At 37.9% G+C, this 19,950-nt stretch overlaps 1 non-coding gene across 1 annotated transcript; it reads left to right on the top strand.

Moving 5' to 3' along the window:
* The first annotated feature begins 19,458 nt into the window (after window positions 1–19,458).
* Window positions 19,459–19,565, top strand: LOC122684541. The gene has a single exon (XR_006338084.1). It is a non-coding gene; the product is annotated as a U6 spliceosomal RNA (small nuclear RNA).
* Window positions 19,566–19,950: the final 385 nt, after the last annotated feature.

The raw sequence follows: 19,950 nt of genomic DNA, 5'->3' as shown, positions 1-19,950 counted from the left end.
TGGAAAAAAGACAACCAATAGAAACCCACACTGAGATGGCAGAGATACTAGAATTATCTCACAAGAATTTTAAAGCCACCATGATAAAAAAAAAATGTTCAATGATGAATTACAAAAGTCTTGAAGCAAAGGAAAATGAAGGACGTCTCAGCAAAGAAATTAAACTATAGTGAATGTTAAAATAAATGGGATACTTGGCTTGAAAATGCTCCAAACAGACAAAAATCAAGTAAGCCACCCAGGCAGAAGCTAAATCTAGTTTATTTCATGAACATAAGCAAAACTTAGGTTATTTCTTGTAATGTCTCTGATAATCATAAAAAAAAAAACCTGTCATTTTCCTAAAAACGGTATAAGATAACTACTTTTAACCAATCCCTTGATGTCTAGAAATCCCCATTGTAAATAGCCGATCATTGTAAAGGGGAGTGAGTGGGGCCTAAGACCATGGCCAGGTGAACAATGTGGGCGGAGTAACCTGAGTGCAAAAGAGATTAGACATCAGAGCATGTTCAAAGACCCTGTCATGTCTTAAAGGTGACTGCGAGAGCTTTGGATTTTACTCTGAGTGAAATGGGGTGTCACTTGGGGGTTTCACAATGAGGAATTTTTTGATCTAAGATCCATTTTTACTAACTCTGCTAATAGTTGAGAAGCCTATTTATACATTGATGAAAAGCTAACAAAACCATAAAGCTGAAATGTCACCATATCTCAAAAAAAATCTCTTATAAGAAATCATTGCCTTCCTTTTAAAAAGAAATGGTTATTTGAGATTAGAATGTAAGGCAACTGAGGAAAAACTCAGAAACATTCCGATTTCTCTGCTTACAGAGTAAGCCCCATTATACAAAGATTATCAGTCTTACCCTTTTAAACTATATCTCTTCCTACTTCAAATTCTAAGACAGATGCTTGTTTTCTCTTTGTTAATGACAAGAATCTAAAGATTATTAATAAGATAGTATTGATTAACTCCATCCCTAAGAATGAATGATTTTTTTTCATTTATTTTTATTAGTTGGAGGCTAATTACTTCACAACATTGCAGTGGGTTTTGTCATACATTGACATGAATCAGCCATGGAGTTACATGTGTTCCCCATCCCGATCCCCCCTCCCACCTCCCTCTCCACCCGATTCCTCTGGGTCTTCCCAGTGCACCAGGCCCGAGCACTGTCTCATGCATCCCACCTGGGCTGGTGATTTGTTTCACCCTAGATAACATACATGCTGTTCTCTCGAAACATCCCACCCTCGCCTTCTCCCACAGAGTCCAAAAGTCTGTTCTGTACATCTGTGTCTCTTTTTCTGTTTTGCCTATAGGGTTATCATTACCATCTTTCTAAATTCCATATATATGTGTTAGTATGCTGTAATGATCTTTATCTTTCTGGCTTACTTCACTCTGTATAATGGGCTCCAGTTTCATCCATCTCATTAGAACTGATTCAAATGAATTCTTTTTAACGGCTAAGTAATATTCCATGGTGTATATGTACCACAGCTTCCTTATCCATTCATTTGCTAATGGGCATCTAGGTTGCTTCCATGTCCTGGCTATTATAAACAGTGCTGCAATGAACATTGGGGTGCATGTGTCTCTTTCAGATCTGGTTTCCTCAGTGTGTATGCCCAGAAGTGGTATTGCTGGGTCATATGGCAGTTCTATTTCCAGCTTTTTAAGAAATCTCCACACTGTTGTCCATAGTGGCTGTACTAGTTTGCATTCCCACCAACAGTGTAAGAGGGTTCCCTTTTCTCCACACCCTCTCCAGCATTTATTGCTTGTAGACTTTTGGATAGCAGCCATCCTGACTGGCGTGTAATGGTACCTCATTGTGGTTTTGATTTGCATTTCTCTGATAATGAGTGATGTGGAGCATCTTTTCATGTGTTTGTTAGCCATCTGTATGTCTTCTTTGGAGAAATGTCTGCTTAGTTCTTTGGCCCATTTTTTGATTGGGTCATTTATTTTTCTGGAATTGAGCTTCAAGAGTTGCTTGTATATTTTTGAGATTAATCCTTTGTCTGTTGCTTCATTTGCTATTATTTTCTCCCAATCTGAGGGCTGTCTTTTCACCTTACTTATAGTTTCCTTTGTTGTGCAAAAGCTTTTAAGTTTCATTAGGTCCCATTTGTTTAGTTTTGCTTTTATTTCCAATATTCTGGGAGGTGGGTCATAGAGGATCTTGCTGTGATTCATGTCAGAGAGTGTTTTGCCTATGTTCTCCTCTAGGAGTTTTATAGTTTCTGGTCTTACATTTAGATCTTTAATCCATTTTGAGTTTATTTTTGTGTATGGTGTTAGAAAGTGTTCATTCTTTTACAAGTGGTTGACCAGCTTTCCCAGCACCACTTGTTAAAGAGGTTGTCTTTTTTCCATTGTATATCCTTGCCTCCTTTGTCAAAGATAAGGTGTCCATAGGTTCGTGGATTTATCTCTGGGCTTTCTATTCTGTTCCATTGATCTGTATTTCTGTCTTTGTGCCAGTACCATCCTGTCTTGATGACTGTGGCTTTGTAGTAGAGTCTGAAGTCAGGCAGGTTGATTCCTCCAGTTCCATTCTTCTTTCTCAAGATTACTTTGGCTATTCGAGGTTATTTGTATTTCCATACAAATTGTGAAATTCTTTGGTCTAGTTCTGTGAAAAATACCGTTGGTAGCTTGATAGGGATTGCATTGAATCTATAGATTGCTTTGGGTAGAATAGCCATTTTGACAATATTGATTCTTCCAATCCATGAACACGGTATGTTTCTCCATCTGTTTGTGTCCTCTTTGATTTCTTTCATCAGTGTTTTATAGTTTTCTATGTATAGGTCTTTTGTTTCTTTAGGTAGATGTACTCCTAAGTATTTTATTCTTTTTGTTGCAGTGGTGAATGGTATTGTTTCCTTAATTTCTCTTTCTGTTTTCTCATTGTTAGTGTATAGGAATGCAAGGGATTTCTGTGTGTTAATTTTATATCCTGCAACTTTACTATATTCATTGATTAGCTCTAATAATTTTCTGGTAGAGTCTTTAGGGTTTTCTATGTAGAGGATCATGTCATCTGCAAACAGTGAGAGTTTCACTTCTTCTTTTCCTATCTGGATTCCTTTTACTTCTTTTTCTGCTCTGATTGCTGTGGCCAAAACTTCCAAAACTATGTTGAATAGTAGTGGTGAGAGTGGGCACCCTTGTCTTGTTCCTGATAGAATGAATTATTTTAAGTGTTGCATAGCTAGTTGCAATGAATGTTGCAACTGAAGAAAGTGGTAAATGAATTCCAATTAAAAAGGTAAGGTGTTAAAGCTTGCAACCCACTTAAAATTTATCAAGGGATAAATTGAAGTGCATTTTAGCATAGGAGAGTAAAAATTGCATAATATTTAATATTAGTTCATTAATGAACCTATGTAATTATGGAAATCTGACTTGTTACTTTATGATAATAACACATATAATAGTAATAATTTTACAATTTTAAGTTACTTGTGGGAATATCTGAAAGGAAGCATGATGGTTTGAAATGACCTCGTATAGTGTCTATCAAGATCCTATGCTGCCATAGAATATTTTTTAATATTTATTTTTATTTATTTGTGTCATTGTGCCAAGTCTTAGTTGCAGCATGTGGGATCTTCTAGGTGCAGTATATGGGATCTAGTCCACTGATCAGGGATCAAACTTGGGTCCCCTGCATTGGGAGTGCAGAGTCGTAGCCACTGGACCCCCAGGGAAGTCCCTGTCATAGACTTTGATGAAATTTGTTCACAGAAACAGAAAGCTAGAATTGAAAATATTAGCATTCTGTCAAAACTATAAATTTCATTCTGTCCCTGCTCTAGAGAGTGCGCTTTTGTGGTTTGTCAAAAAAAATTAATAATATAAAACACTGGCAGTATTGAAAATCAGGAAGTATTTCAATGTGTGGTTTTGACTTCTGCTTTCTGCTATTTTTCTTTTAATTTTGTGGTCAAGCTTTCACTAAAGGGCATCTTCACAAACAGTAGTTACTAAATTTGGTTTTAAAAGAACGTAATCTTGTTACTACGTTCAGTATTACTTTTTGTGACCTTGTCATCAACATGTATATTTGCTTCACTGTGTTAGCAGAGTTAGCAAAAATGAATCTCAGCCCACCTAGGAAGCCCAGTACGTTAGGCCTGTCATAAATCTTAGCTTGTTTTATAGATTTTCATTGTGTTATATTATGCATCTTTTCTGAAGAATCTTTTTCTGTTAACATCCATCCTTATAGTTCATAAGCTATTCTTAAATCACTTACTCAAACTAAGGAGAGTCTTAATACACAAATACTTAAACTCTCTGGGATCAGATTGTTTTAATTTAATAATTACCATTTCAGTTTTCCTCCTTACAATTCCACATATATAAGTTTCATTGTCCTATTCTCAAAACTCATAACCTTCTAGATATTTGTAGAACCAGACAACTTCAGATACTCAACAATGTCTCCTTTATCTGAGGACCAAAATTTAAGGTTAAATGTATATACAGTTCACATTACTTTCTGTTCTGATGAAGGTATAAAATAACAAGATAGTTTAAATCATGAAACCATGATATGCAAAAATAATAAGGAAAAATAAAATATAACAAATGTTTAACTTCGGTATCTTTTCAGTTCAGTTCAGTTCAGTCACTCAGTCGTGTCCGACTCTTTGCGACTCCATGAATCGCAGCACGCCAGGCCTCCCTGTCCATCACAAACTCCCAGAGTTTACTCAAACTCATGCCCATCGAGTCAGTGATACCATCCAACCATCTCATCCTCTGCTGTCCCCTTCTCCTCCTGCCCTCAATCTTTCCCAGCATCAGGGTCTTTTCCAATGAGTCAACTCTTCGCATGAGGTGGCCAAAGGATTGGAGTTTCAGCTTCAGCATCAGTCCTTCCAATGAACACCCAGGACTGATCTCCTTTAGGATGGACTGGTTGGATCTCCTTGCAGTCCAAGGGACTCTCGAGAGTCTTCTCCAACACCACACTTCAAAAGCATCCATTTTTCGGTGCTCAGCTTTCTTCACAGTCCAACTCTCACATCCATACATGACCACTGGAAAAATCATAGCCTTGACCAGATGGACCTTTGTTGGCAAAGTAATGTCTCTGCTTTTTAATATGCTGTCTAGATTGGTCATAACTTTCCTTCCAAGGAGTAGGCGTCTTTAAATTTCATGGCTGCAGTCACCATCTGCAGTGATCTTAGAGCCCAAAAAAACAAAGTCTGACACTGTTTCCACTGTTTCCCCATCTATTTGCCATGAAGTGATGGGACCAGATGCCATGATCTTAGTTTTCTGAATGCTGAGCTTTAAGCCAACTTTTTCACTCTCCTCTTTCACTTTCATCAAGAGGCTTTTTAGTTCCTTTTCACTCTCTGCCATAAGGGTGGTGTCATCTGCATATCTGAGGTTATTGATATTTCTCCCGGCAATCCTGATTCCAGCTTGTGCTTTTTCCAGCCCAGCATATCTCATGATGTACTCTGCATATAAGTTAAATATGCAGGGTGACAATATACAGCCTTGACGTATTCCTTTTCCTATTTGGAACCAGTCTGTTGTTTCATGTCCAGTTCTAACTGTGGCTTCCTGACCTGCATACAGGTTTCTCAAGAGGCAGGTCAGGTGGTCTGGTATTCCCATCTCCTTCAGAATTTTCCACAGTTTATTGTGATCCACACAGTCGAAGGCTTTGGCATAGTCAATAAAGCAGAAATAGATGTTTTTCTGGAACTCTCTTGCCTTTTTTGGTATCTTTCAGTTGGCCCCAAAGTCCATTCCTGCCTTATGAAAATAGAAGATATTTTCCATAATTTATACACTCATAAAACTAACAAGACTATATATAAAACTATTAACTACATATAAAACCACTAAAGCTACGTGCAGTATAAAAGAATAAGTTGATACAAAAAAGAATGCAATTGTGCAATTTAGCTTGACTGTTAAAGCTCATTACTTTCACATTTTTATTTCTATTTACAAGAATAATTACAATTTAATGAGCTTGAAACCATTTCAAAAAGTCTTGGTCTTTTCAAAGCCTTGTCATTAGAAATCAACCAAAGAAAAAAGATTTAAAAATATTAATAATGATTTTTTTCTTTTTATCAGTGGTATATGAAATCAAGGTTTTATTGAATTTTATCTCTTGAAAATTGACAGATTGTTAAGTGGTTATGAAAAGGTTTCATTTTCAGAAAAAAGAACTGAGAAATAAATTTGAATATCTCTTCACCATCAAATAGCAATTGTGTTGTTTTAATCTTAATAAAAGTAATTGCAGTGCTGTCATTCAATTACTTTCTCAAGAAAATCTGCAGAGCATGTATTGCATAACCACAACAATATATTTTTCTATTCTTAATTAAATAGTCTATTTTTCTGTTATTATTTGTAGGAATACAAAGAGAGAGACTCCAAAATGGTAAGTTTTCTTTTTCGGATTGCTAGAGATAAATGTGAATAAATTGATACACAATAAACTTAGAAGTAATAGGCATTAGAATCTTCTTCAAAAGAAATTCAAAATATATGATCTGTTATATGTAGTTTTCTTTAGGGATCTTCAACTATCACATTTCTTAAGAATAAATCACTTCACTAAATCCGCTAATTTAATCTTGAGGTCGAAATTTGTTTTTGCATTTTCTCTTATTTTATTTAATGAACAGGAAATAGAACAGTAAATTCACTTTTGAGATTTTGTACTTTATTTTATTCTTTAACAAACATTTTCTGAGAATGTTCAATACAACATGCTTATTTTTTGTTGTTCAGTTGCTAAGTCGTGTCTGACTCTGTGACTCCACGGACTGCCGCATACCAGACTTCCCTGTCCTTCACCGTCTCCCAGAGTTTGCTCAGATTCATGTTCACTGAGTCAGTGGTGCTATCCAAGCATCTCATCCTCTGTCGCCCCCTTCTCCTCCTGCCCTCAATATGGTCATTAAGAGACAAAGTTACTTACAGGTGTTCACATCTTAACACAAATGAATCAATATTCCTGATGGCATCTCCACTACTGCCGTCAAATGATTTTCAATGTTATGGAATTGTATGATCACAGAATTCTGGAAAACCTCAGAGAATGAGGAGTCCAACTCCACACAACCTGAATCTAGCCCACTAATATCAATGATCTGTGGCCACTGATGTCTTTTGAAAAATCTCCAGTGATAGGGCATCATTTGATATCAGAAGCACAATAACTCTGCTGCTGCTTATGACCAGATAGAGATTTTCACATGGTTTCAAACAGAAATGCTCTGTTTTTTACCTGACAGCAAATACACTTCTAAACCTTTATAAATTTTCCTTGAGCCTCTGCCTGAGGATCTTTTCCCTCCAGTCGCTAGTGTTCATGACCACTGGTAAATTTAAACAGACTCAGCCAGCTAGGTCTTTCCTTTCATCACAGTCACCGAAACACTAATTTTTACCATCACGAATGAAAGAGACAAAGGGGAATAAAATGCATTCTTGAGCACTCGTGTACAGAAAGAAAACAGAAAACACCCTGCATTTAAACATTACCTAAAATCCCATGTAGTTACAACGTGCCCCTCACCGCCAATACTTCAGGTTTATGACTATGTGCAGAATACGCTGTGAATACCTCCTCGACCGGCAGGCAGACCACTAACCGCAGTGTTTTAGCGCCTTCTGGTGTTGATGCCCAGAAACGCAGTTGGCATAATTTACACCATTTTAAAATGCTACATGGACTGATCTCACTCATGTTTTACAAGGAATTTTCTACTGTAGTTGACAAATACATCTCAGTGTAAAGGTGTGTTTATCAATTGTTGAAAGAAAATACAATGTCAGCCTTTTAAATTCTGCATGATTTTATTTCTATTAGATGTCATTATTTCTCGGGAGCAAAGATGTTGAACAAGAACAGGAAAGAGCATGCTCTCTCTAAAAACACATTAGTTAAGTCAATATAGAGAAAATCCCAATGTATCTGAGTTTCTTTTACATTTTGAATTTTATAAGAAAAATACTAAACCATAAATAGTAAGGAGATGAATGTGACTGGGACCACTTCACTCATTTTTTAAAAATTATTTTTCCACAGAGTAACTTCCGTTTCACAGATAAGAAGAAAGACTCTCAGCAGATCAGCTTTGAAAATAAAATATTAAAATAACAACAACTTGAAAGTAGTTTGAGTTGTGTCTTTGCAGAATCCTGAATGAATATTTTTATGTTATGAAAAGAGAGATTAGGAGAAATGATCAAAATCAGGTTAATAGTAGAACTGAACAAGCTGAACTTACATAAAAGAGCAAAGTCAACATTTCCTAGTACAGTAAGGGCCCATTTAGCAAATGAGTTTTTCCATTTGCTAAGGAATAGTCTTAAAAACTCCCCAAAGAGTCACTGATCCATAATCATGTATCATTAGGACCATCTCTTCCTCTGTAAAATTTAAGTCCTGCACAGAGAAAGACATGAGCAAACCAATTTCTCCTGGAAGATGTTTTAAAACATTTAAAACTCTCCATAATGTAAGAATTATCCAAGCCAACATGCTTCAGAAAGGAAATGATTTAAGACAGCAACACAGTCTATAATCCAGCTGTTAAATTTAAGAAATACGAAAAAGTTTAATATCCCTAGACATTATGTTCTCTCTCACAAGTAAAATAATTTACCTTTACCATGTAAAATACTTTTTCCATGGTGGCTCATATAGTAAGGAATCTGTCTGCAATGCAGGAGACTTGAGTTCGATCTGAGTTGGGAAGATCCCCTGGAGAAGGGAATGGCAAACGACTCCAATATTATTGCCTGGAGAATCCCATGGACAGAGAAGTCAGGCGGGCTACAGTCCATGGGGTTGTAAAGAATTGGACAGAACTGAGTGACTAACACTTTCACTTTCACCATGTAAAATAGACATAATAATGATAATATAGCCACCGTCATGCTAGGAAGATCATTTCTTAGCTTTCTCTAATAAGCTGTTTGGATTTAAATTGAACATTTTTTATTCAAAGTCTAGAAAATAATGCGTTTTGAATTAGATCTTAAAATGTAAAATTTTTTTAGCTTTTCCTCAAGAGAAACTCAAAGTAATCATTACTGCGTGCAAGCGTGCTCAATCGCTTCAGTGTTGTCCGAGTTTGTCACCCATCGACTACAGCACCCCAGGCTTCCTTGTCCTTCACTGTCTCCTCACGTTTGCTCAAACTCACGTCCATCCAGTTGGTGATGCCGTCCATCATCTATTCCTCTTCACCCCGTTTGCCTCTTGCCCTCAATCTTTCCCAGCGTCAGTCTTTTCCAATGAGTCTGCCCTTTGAATCAGATGGCCAAAGTAAATAATTTTTGACATTTGTGTTATTGAATTTAAAACAAATATGTACAACTGGGATTAATTTGTTTAGTTCATAGTACTATTTCACTGAAGCATGGATAAGAATTACCTAGAAATTGAAAAAAAAAAAAAAGAACAAGTGAATTCTGTAATAAAGACCAAGTGTCTATGCCTAACCAGTTACAGTTTCTATTATAAAATCATTAAAATACATGTTATAAATATGTGTAAATAAATGTTACATTTTGAAGTAGCTGGGAAGAATACTCATTTTTGCTTGCATTTTTGTTACTATCTTTACTCCATAAATTTCTGTTACTAAAATCAACACTAAAAGAATGAAAATAAAGTGTTCATTTGCTTTTCTGCTAATACTGGCTTTGGAATCTCAAAATTCAAAATCACACTTATTTGATTATTTTCCCTTCAATTTATGATTGATCATACTATGTCACTGAAAACTATTTTTATATAAGTTCTAAAGACTCATTCTCTAAATAACCTAGAGTGCAAATAAAATATCACAAGAAATCTTTACATACTGGGAAACTGGGTCAAAACCTCAGGAGCAATTGGCACATGGAATTCTCTCAACAAAGCATGAAAAATAGATTCTAAAAAACATTTAATTAAATAAAATATTTGCATTAATTACATTTGTGTTTATTATCCAAAAATGTAGGATTTTAGTTATAGATTTTTATTCCTTAATGTATTTTAAATTGTTTTCTTTTTTAAAAAATAATTTATTTTTCTTTAAATTGATTTGAAGCCATATGTACAAATAATTGTGCTTTATTAAAAGTACTGTTTTTCAGTACATTTATATCATGATCTCCCCTACTGCTTAGTAATTTTGATTTGTGTCATGTCTAGTGTAAGTACATTCTTGTTTATTATTCTCATGTTTAGTATCTTGTAGGAACTCCTTTCATTTAAATGACAATAGAAAATATTTAAGAACTAATAAAATGTGAATAATGTGCATATCCTCACAAAAAGATTTGAATATGTATGTTTGGGATTAGGCCAAAAGGAGTTTGAGCCAGCTGAAGTTTACTTTTATGAGAAAATCTGAGACAAGGTAATTTGTATTATTTTTATAATAAATGTTTTATAATAAATGTTTCCTTCTCTTGCTTTTCCTGCTCAAATGCCTTTCTGATTGATTTAAGGTTCCCAAAGCTTTATGATTCATGGCACCCTTAAGTAATTTGCTATTTCTCAATTACTTCTTCAATCATTATATTATCACAATGACATAAAAAGGGAATGTGTGTGTTCCCGTTGATCACAGCACCCCTTCTCAAACCCTGGAATCAGATTGCACACTTGCAGCCTCATTTCTCATTCCACATTGACTTGTACATGTTTTTATCAAAGCACCTACCAAAAAACTCAGTTTCACATAGTTATGACATTATAGAAAGGAATGTAGTGCAATCTAACATTGAAATTATGAATTACCTTAAGCTATAGATGCAACATCAGAAAGGATATTCAAATATCTGCATGTGTTTCCCCTACAAAATGTAAAATAGCCCATTGTGAGCTTATGGTCATGCCCAAATGCATCTCAGCACAAAGTTTGGGAAACCTGGGGTTAAAAGATTCTTTCTTAGAATTCATTTGAACCAGTCCTAATGAGATGGATGAAGCTGGAGCCCATTATACAGAGTGAAGTAAGCCAGAAAGATAAAGAACATTACAGCATACTAACACATATATATGGAATTTAGAAAGGTGATAACGATACCCCTATATGCAAAACAGAAAAAGAGACACAGAAATACAGAACAGACTTTTGAACTTTGTGGGAGAATGTGAGGGTGGGATATTTCAAAAGAACAGCATGTATACTATCTATGGTGAAACAGATCACCAGCCCAGGTGGGATGCATGAGACAAGTGCTCCAGCCTGGTGCACTGGGAAGACCCAGAGGAATCGGGTGGAGAGGGAGGTGGGAGGGGGGATCGGGATTGGGAATACATGTAAATCCATGGCTGATTCATATCAATGTATGACAAAACCCACTGGGAAAAAATAAATAAATAAATAAATAAATTTAAAAAAAAAAAAGATTCTTTCTTTAATCTTGAAATTATCCAATATTATGATATTAAATGAAGGTTTTAGTCTCTTATAACTAAATAGTTTTGCTTATGTGAAATAATTTTTTGTCAGGAAAAGTTACCACTTAGATGTACTCTCCAAATATTTGTAAATTTCTACCTGGCTTGCAGACAGCTGCCTTTTCTCTGCGTCCTCGCATTCTTCTGTGCACACACTCTTGCTATCTTTTCCTCTTCTTATTAGGACACTAGTCCTACTGGATCAGGAACCAACCCTTGTCATCTCACGTAGCCTTAATTACCTCCTGAAAGTCTTCATCACCAAATCAGTCACACTGAAGTTTATGGATTCAATGTAAGAATTTTGAGAGGGCACAACTCAGTCCATTACAAGTTCAGTTCAGTTCAGTTGCTCAGTCCTGTCCGACTCTTTGCGACCCCATGAACCACAGCACGCCAGGCCTCCGTGTCCATCACCAACTCCCAGAGTCCACCAAAACCCATGTCCACTGAGTTGGTGATGCCATCCAACCATCTCATCCTCTGTCATCCCCTTCTCCTCCCACCTTCTATCTTTCCTAGCACCGGGGTCTTTCCCAATGAATCAGTTCTTCACATCAGGTAGCCAAAGGATTGGAGTTTCAGCTTCAGCATCAGTCCTTCCAATGAGTAATTAGGACTGATTTCCTTCAGGATTGACTGGTTGGATCTCCTTGCAGTCCAAGGGACTCTCAAGGCTCTTCTCCAACACCACAGTTCAAAAGCATCGATTCTTCAGCACTCAGCTTTCTTTATAGTCCAACTCTCACATCCATACATGACTACTGGAAAAACCATAGCTTTGACTAGATGGACCTTTGTTGACAAAGTAATGTCTCTGGTTTTTAATATGCTGTCTAGGTTGATCACAGCGTTTCTTCCAAAGTGCAAGCATCTTTTAATTTCATGGCTGCAGTCACCATCTGCAGTGATTTTGGAGACCCCAGAAATAAAGTCTCTCACTGTTTCCATTGTTTCTCTATTTGCCTTGAAGTGATGGGACCAAATGCCATTTACTGAGAATGGCCCAGTAAATAGGCCATAAGAAAGGAAAGGCAAAGGAGAAAAGGAAAGATACATCCATCTGTATAAATGCAGAGTTCCAAATAATAGCAAGGAGAGATAAGAAAGTCTTCCTAATTGATCAATGCAAAGAAATAGAGGAAAACAATAGAATGGGAAAGATTAGAGATCTCTTCAAGAAAATTAGAGATACCAAGGAAATATTTCATGCAAAGATAGGCACAATGAAGGACAAAAATGGTATGGACCTAACAACAGCAGAAGATATTAAGAACAAGTGGCAAGAATACACAGAAGAACTGTACAAGAAAGATGTTAATGACTCAGATAACAACTATGGTGTGATCACTCACCTAGAGCCAGACATCCTGAAATGCAAAGTCAAGTGGGCCTTAGGGCATCACTAGGAACAGAGCTGGTGGAGGTGATGGAATTCCAGCTGAGCTATTTTAAATCCTAAAAGATAATGCTATTAAAGTTCTTCACTCAATATGCCAGCAAATTTGGAAAACTGAGCAGGGGCCACAGGACTGCAAAGGTCAGTTTTCATTCTAATCAAAAAGATAGGCAATGCCAAAGAATGTTCAAACTACTTCACAATTGCACTCATCTCACATGCTAGCAAAGTAATGCTCAAAATTCTCCAAGCTAGTCTTCAGCAGTACGTTAACTGAGAACTTACAGATATTCAAGCTGGATTTAAAAAGGCAGAGGAACAAGAGATCCAATTGTCAACATCTGTTGGATCACAGAAAATGCAAGAGAATTCCAGAAAAACATCTACTTCTGCCTTACTGACTACGCCAAAGCCTTTGACTGTGTGGATCACAACAAACTGTGGAAAATTCTGAAAGAGATGGGAATACCAGACCACCTTATCCGCCTCCTGGAAATCTATATGCAGGTTAAGAAGCAACAGTTAGAACTGGGCATGGATTGGTTTCAATTTGGGAAAGGAGTATGTCAAAGTTGTATATTTTCACCCTATTTATTTAACTTATATGCAGAGTACATCATGCAAAATGGTTTTTCCAGTAGTCATGTATGTATGTGAAAGGTGGACCATAAAGAAAGCTGAACATGAAAGAACTGATGCTTTTGAACAGTGGTGTTGGAGAAGACTCTTGAGAGTCCCTTGGACTGGAAGGAGATCTAATCAGTCCATCCTAAAGGAAATCAGTCCTGAATATTCATTGGAAGGACTGTTGCTGAAGCTTAAATTCCGATCCTTTGACCACCTGATGGGAAGAACTGACTCACTGGAAAAGATACAGATGCTGGGAAAGATTGAAGGTGGGAGGAGAAGGGGATGACAGAGGATGAGATGGTTGGATGGCATCACTGACTTGATGGACATGAGTCTGAGCAAGCTCCGGGCATTGGTGATGGACAGGGAAGCCTGGTGTGCTGCAGTCCATGGGGTCTCAAAGAGTCGGACATGACTGAGCGACTGAACTGAAATGAAATTTTTGATGAAACTGCAGAAAACAAAACATAAAGAGAAAAATCTTAAAAGGCGTCCTGCTGTCCATGGGGTTGCAAAGAGTCTAACACCACTGAGCAACTAAACTGAACTGAGTATGGCCCTGCTCATTAAAACAAGATCCAGTTTTACCCACAGCCAGTCCAATTTATTGCTTTATCTTTTATTGTATGGAAAACTGCTAAGTCACAAAATAAAAGTTCTATGTATTATCCCCAGTCCCTTCACTGTTCATCTGGTTGCTTTCATAGTCCCCCCCTCATCCCCCAGCCTGGAGGTCTGGGTGATGTACACTGATTCTAATGAAACTTTCAGTTCTTTACTTCCATTGAGAGTGAAACTGAAGGACTGAAAAGAAATCCAATGGTTTCTAGTATTTTATCATCTGATTATGATCATTGGATTTTATTCTTGAATTCATAAATAGTTCAGTCATTTTTCTTTTCAAAAAAGTATACAAGAAAAGAAAAAAGCAGACAATACCTCCTCCATGAACTTTCCTGGCTTATCCATTTTTATCTGCTGATTTTATATCTGATGTAAAGTACTTTTTTCCTATCACCACCTACACTGTGTCAGTGGAAAGTGAAGTTTCTGAGTCTATTCATCAAACAGGCATTAAAGAAGGAACATGGGTAATAAATATTTATAGCTGTATAGCTATCACCCTGACTCAAGCTTCTCTGTAGGAGAAATGTGTTCCCCCCCACCCTGGTATATAGAAACACGATGCCTGTAATTTAGATAAATAATGGTCATAGATGGTTGGATAGTTGAGGAATCTGCTAGTGCCTTCAAATCCACAGACTTCAAGATTGATCAGCTAAATATACTCTCAATCTAACTTGAGAAAAATAAATATTCAGTTAGTTCTAGATCAAGATAAACCTATAAGACCTACAAGTGTTCCCAGCCTGCTTTTCCCTTAACTTCAAAAAAAGAATTCTCTGTCCCATTTTGGTCTCCTTTATACCCCTGTTGTTCTATGGACGAGCTTTCTTATTAGCCCAAATATTTTGGCTTCCTTTGTGAGAAATGGAGACAGGCAAAAGGATGTAAGGAAAGAAGAAGATGCACAAAGGTGCTGCTGCTGCTGCTGCTAAGTCGCTTCAGTCGTGTCCGACTCTGTGCGACCCCATAGACAGCAGCCCACCAGGCTCCCCCGTCCCTGGGATTCCCCAGGCAAGAACACTGGAGTGGGTTGCCATGTCCTTCTCTAATGCATGAAAGTGAAAAGTGAAAGTGAAGTCGCTCAGTCGTGTCTGACTCTTCAAGACCCCATGAACTGTAGCCTACCAGGCTCCTCCATCCATGGGATTGTCCAGGCAAGCGTACTGGAGTGGGGTGCCACTGCCTTCTCCATAAAAAGGTGACACCTACAGAAAAATTGTCCTCTGGAGCACACTGGGAATGCAAGCTGCTTTGGTAAATGGGAAACGAGGCAGATTTTAAGTGTTTGGGGGACTAATTGTTCCCTTGTGCAACATTTTGGAATTACTCTTGCTTTCCAGGACATTTTTCTTCTAATAGTGGGGTTGAGTCACCCAGGTCAATGTTTTAAAGTGTTGTAGTTGATAGCAGTGATGGGAGTAAAAGTGGAGTTTTGAAGCCAAGGTGTTGTACCAGCTGGATTTCAGGCTTAAATCTTCACCTGAGTCACATGTGCATTCTTGTTGTCTGCCTAGATTCCAAAGACAGGAGGAGAGGGAAAATCTGGACAAAGCATGAGCAGAGATGGTTTTTGGACTACCCCCAGAAAGTAAAAGGGATCTTGTAGAGACCACATTTGATTGGAATTTCAATTTGGGGAGAATGCATGGTTTGGTCCTGGATGTTCCAGGCAGAAAACCAGACATCTACAATGTTATGTCAATTGACTAAATTAAGAAAATGCTTGAAATTTCCCAGTGAATATGACCAAGAACTGGATTCTTAAGTTGACACCAAATTTCTTACAAAGATGCCAGACTTCTCGGGGCTGGTACAGTTTCTGCCTGGCTCCATGCAATATATCCTTGTGGACATAGCCTCTACTGGGGTTTAAAAGTCTGAACTCCCTGAGAAGCTGACAACCAGAAAATTGAAACATTCTTGGGAAATAATTGGTAGTGTATAGAAAGAACGACTTTGAGTTCTTCAAGGTAAATCCTATCACAAAGATAGTAAATACAACAAATCTCATAATCAGATAAAATTTTACAAAGTTTTTAACTAAAAACAGGGTTCTTTTTGCAAGCCACAGAGTTGACTTGCTGCTAAGATCTGTCTTACTGAAATGAACTATGACTGGGGCAATACTGCCATAGAGACACTAAACTCAGAAGTTGAATGTGACCTGGGAGTCAACATTCTGGTTTCCTGTTCCACTGGGAAGAACCAACTGCATGTTGTCTGCCTTGTGCGAGGATAAGGTTTGATTACACATAATAAAAAAAAAAAAAATTTAAGACTATAATATGGGCTTATAGAAAATATAGCTTTATTTTCAGCTGAGGAAAAAAGGGTCCAAAATTAGGCGGTACTAGTGTTGGTTGTTCTACAGTGACTTCCGGAATGATGTCTCAGGCTTTTCCTTGTTCAAAGCAGCAGAATGAAGGCAAGGAAAGAGGGGCAGTGCAAGCTCTGTGATACTTCTACTTGCCTCTCATTCACCAAGAACTTAGTTAAAAGGCTACTATCTAGTTGTCAGGGAAAGGAAACAAAATATATTACTTGGTAGTACATTTTCATACCTTTATTGAAATTACGTCAGCAAAGGAGAAGGTAAGAAAAAATTGGGGGTAGAGTCCACATATAGATGATCTTATTTGCAAGACAGAGATAGAGGCACAGACATGGAAAGCAAACATATGGACACCAGGGCAGGGAAGGAGGGCGGGATGAATTGGGAGACTGGGATGGGCGTATATACACTATTGACACTATATGTAAAACAGACAAGAGCCTACCGTATAGCACAGGGGACTCTACTCAGCACTCTGCTGTACGCGCTAAGTCGCTTCAGTCCTGTCTGACTCTTTGTGACCCCATGGACTGTAGCTTGTCCTGCTCCTCTGTTTATGGGATTCTCCAGGCAAGAATCCTGGAGTGGGTTGCCATTTCCTCCTCCAGGAAATCTTCCCGACTCAGGGATCAAACCCGAGTTTCCTGAGTCTCCTGCATTGTTCAGTTCAGTTCAGTCGCTCAGTCGTGTCCGACTCTTTGCTGCCATGAACGGCAGCACGCCAGGCCTCCCTGTCCGTCACCAACTCCCAGAGTCCACCCAAACCCATGTCCATTGAGTCCGTGATGCCACCCAACCATCTCATCCTCTGTCGTCCCCTTCTCCTCCTGCCCTCAATCTTTCCCAGCATCAGGGTCTTTTCCAATGAGTCAGCTCTTCACATCAGGTGGCCAAAGTATTGGAGTTTCAGCTTCAACATCAGTCCTTCCAATGAAAACCCAGGACTGATCTCCTTTAGGAAGGACTGGTTGGATCTCCTTGCAGTCCAAGGGACTTTCAAGAGTCTTCTCCAACACCACAGTTGAAAAGCATCAATTCTTCAGTGCTCAGCTTTCTTTATAGTCCAACTCTCACATCCATACATGACCACTGGAGAAACCACAGCCCTGACTAGGCAGACCTTTGTTGACAAATAATGTCTTTGCTTTTCAATATGCTGTCTCCTGCATTGTAGGTGGTTTCTTTACCGCTGAGCCTCCAGGGATGCCCACTCAGTGCTCTATTGGTGACCTGAATGGGAAGGAAATCCAAAACAGAGGGGATAAATGTGTATGTGTAGCTGATTCACTTTACTGCACAGCAGATAACTTACACAACATTGTAATGCAACTCCATTGCCAATATGAATTAATTTTTAAAAATTAAAAATTAATTAAAATACTAGTTAATTAAAATTTAAAAAATACTAGTTGTTTCTTCCTCAAGGCTGTAAAAACTAGTATTTGCATCTTATGCAGGCTCAGAGAATATAAGCCTGTAAATAAATTTATGTGCAATTCTGGTCTTTATTTACATGCTGAGGATAAAAGGAAGGTAACTCTAATGATAAAGTAAGAGAAGAGTCAAGTTTGGGGTCCCCTCCAGTCTTAGAGCCCTCAGCTAACTAAGGATAACACATGGTATACATCGTTCCATGTTCAAATGCGCACCCAAATGTTTACGCTTAAACATTTAAGTAATAATTAAGTTTCTTTAATGATATTAAAAAAAAAATTAGCTTTCTTTTTCCTCCTGAATCAGTTTTGGCAGAAATTTTTCCAAATATATGTTTACTTACTCTAAATTTTCGATTTTCAGCAATAAAGTTATTATGACATCCTATGTTATCTTTTAATATGCCCTGCATCTAAACTAATCATTTTTATGATTATATGATTTTATAAACTAATCATTTTTATGCCCTTTTATCATCCTTTTAAAAAACACTTCCTACTTTTGTTATCTTGATCAATCTTGCCAAAAGTTTGTTAAATCTGCTTTTCTTTTTTTTTTTTTTCATTTATTTTTATTAGTTGGAGGCTAATTACTTTACAATATTGTAGTGGTTTTTGTCATACATTGACTTGAATTAGCCATGGATTTACATGTATTCCCCATCCCTATCCCCCCTCCCACCTCCCTCTCTACCCGCTCCCTCTGGGTCTTCCCAGTGCACCAGGCCCGAGCACTTGTCTCATGCATCCCACCTGGGCTGGTGATCTGTTTCACCCTAGATAATATACATGTTTCAATGCTGTTAAATCTGCTTTTCTTTAAGACCCTTTTGCTTTTTTTTTTTTTTGGTTCTCTCAACTATAAGTTTATTATCATTATTCTATTTGCACTGCATTTGTCCTTAAGAAGACTTTTCTAAAATAAATATTTAAGACTATAAATTTTCCTGTATTGTTTTAACTGCATCCATAAGTTTTGATACACAATATTTTGCTATATTTAGTTCCATATATTCTCTAAATTCTGAAAGTATTTCTATGATTGGTTTTATTTATTCAACTTCCAAATGCCTGGCAGTGAGAATTAATTTTTGTTAGTGGTTTACAACTGAATTTGAGTTCTTGAAGCCTTCTTCAAAGTGTCTCTGCCCTGCAGAGTTCTCTAATGTGAGGCACTCCGCTCCTGTAGCTTGCTCCCGGGTTCAAGACTCTGGCAGTCCATCCCATATCATCTTAGTGTTAGAGGTCCTCTCAGCAGGCTGCCTGTCTTGTGGGGCTTCTCAAAGATCATTACCTTCCATGCCATCCACTTGCCCTTTGACTGAAGCAACCTGCTTCAGCAGAGTGAGGCGATGGGGCCCTGCAGCAGTGGATGCTGCCCTCCCCGCCGCCGCCACCGCCCCATCGTTTTGATGCCATGCATGTTTGAGCTCTAAACCGGCTCATGCTCTGGCTGAAGGAAGCTGTAAATGGGATAACATTCAAACTATGACACTATAAGAAATAAGTAATTATTAAACTGGGGGTGGGGGGGTCATCTTAAAATGACAGGAAAACCCATGAGTGCTCGCTTCGGCAGCACATATACTAAAATTGGAACGATACGGAGAAGATTAGCATGGCCCCTGCGCAAGGATGACACGCAAATTCGTGAAGCGTTCCATATTTTTAGAAAAAAAAAAAAATAAATAAAAAAAAAAAAAAACCCATGAGACCTCCTGCCTAAGCATTTTTCCATGATGTAAAAAAGAAATAACTCACAGAGCCAGTTTGAAAAAAAAAGAAAGATAAAGCTGATATCTGTTTCAGTCAGTTCAGTTCAGTCGCTCAGTCGTGTCCGACTCTTTGCATCTCCAGGGACTGCAGCACGCCAGGCCTCCCTGTCCATCACCAACTCCCGGAGTTTGCTCAAGCTCATGTCCATGGAGTCAGTGATGCCATCCAACCATCTCATCCTCTGTTGTCCCCTTCTCCTCCTGCCCTCAATCTTTCCCAGCATAAGGGTCTTTTCCAATGAGTCAGTTCTTCGCATCAGGTGGCCAAAGTCTGGAAAAC

This window comes from Cervus elaphus, chromosome 26, assembly GCF_910594005.1.
Source record: "Cervus elaphus chromosome 26, mCerEla1.1, whole genome shotgun sequence".
NCBI classification, from domain to species: Eukaryota; Metazoa; Chordata; class Mammalia; order Artiodactyla; family Cervidae; genus Cervus; species Cervus elaphus.
Note: the sequence above shows the minus strand (reverse complement) of the source record. Positions and strands in the feature narration are given on the sequence as shown.